We start from the raw sequence: 1232 nt of genomic DNA on the forward strand, positions 1-1232 counted from the left end.
GGTACATCACCTCGATAATGGGTGTACACTGACTAAAAAGTCAATTGACTAGAATTGATTAGCTGACTATAACTGACTAATTTTGACTAAATTTTGACTTTTTCTTCCTAAAAAATTGACTAAAAACAACGAAAATTAGGCTGTTTTATCGTGGGTGCGATCCACTATAAGACTGGAGATGACTAACCAAGATTGAAAATGACTGAATTTTGACTAGAAGCGACTTTTTAAAAAACTGAGTGTGAATAATACCATATTGTTGATAATAATGAGCATGTTTGGGTAGCAGAAGTATAAGAAAAAGTCACACAATGGACGTAAAATGCTCATTATTGTGGGATTTTTGTAAATAATTGACTGGATGACTGAAGTGACTAAATTGACTAGAAGTGACTAAAAAGTGACTAAAATGTGACTTTTTTTCGCCCTGTACACTGACTTTTCGAGGTGATGTACCCCTCGGATTTTTCACATACGTATAGTAATATTCCGATACATAATCACATGTTTAGGAAAAATCCCATACATGTGTGGGAAATTTCGCGTCCTACACAAGTATAGGATTTTTCCTATACACTTGTATGGCAAAAATCCGAACATTTTTTACAGTGCATAACGTGATGACTCCAAAGGAAAACCTCTTACTAATTATTAACGGCTGATAACGGAGGGGGAAAACAAAATATAGTAATACCCGGGCCGGGGTAGCAGAGGTATGGGGGGGGGGGTGAGTTGGGCTCAGGGCGCGACTGAAATGGCACGTGACCCCGTCTTATCAAAATCCTCATCGAACGCGATTTCCGTCAAGCGAGGCCCCGCCGCCGCGCCGCCGTGGAGAAAGAAAAGGGCATTTGAATATAGAAAACGCTGCTGCAACCTCAATGACGTGTATGTATAGGAGCAAGGGCAAGGCGCCCCCGACAAAAGAAAAAGAAGAGAGGCAAAGGTAGAGTGAAAGAGAGGGCGGTGGGGACAGAGAGAGAGAGGGGGGTGAGGGTGGGAGAGCAGAGTGAGAGAGCAGAGTGAGAGAGCAAAGTGAGAGAGAGGGCAACAGCGGCCGGAAGCTCAGAAAGCAAAGGCGCAAAAGCGTCGCGAAGCGTCATTTTCCTCGTCCGGGCGGCGGCGGGGTGCGCGCGCCACCGCTACTGATTGCCGTCATCAAGGAGCTTGTTGAGGCGCTGAAATAACATTCAGCCTGACTTTGACGTATCGCCACGTACTGCCCTTACATC

The sequence above is a fragment of the Frankliniella occidentalis genome, unplaced genomic scaffold (genome assembly GCF_000697945.3).
Source record: "Frankliniella occidentalis isolate FOCC.00 unplaced genomic scaffold, Focc_3.1 Scaffold217, whole genome shotgun sequence".
Classification (NCBI taxonomy): domain Eukaryota; kingdom Metazoa; phylum Arthropoda; class Insecta; order Thysanoptera; family Thripidae; genus Frankliniella; species Frankliniella occidentalis.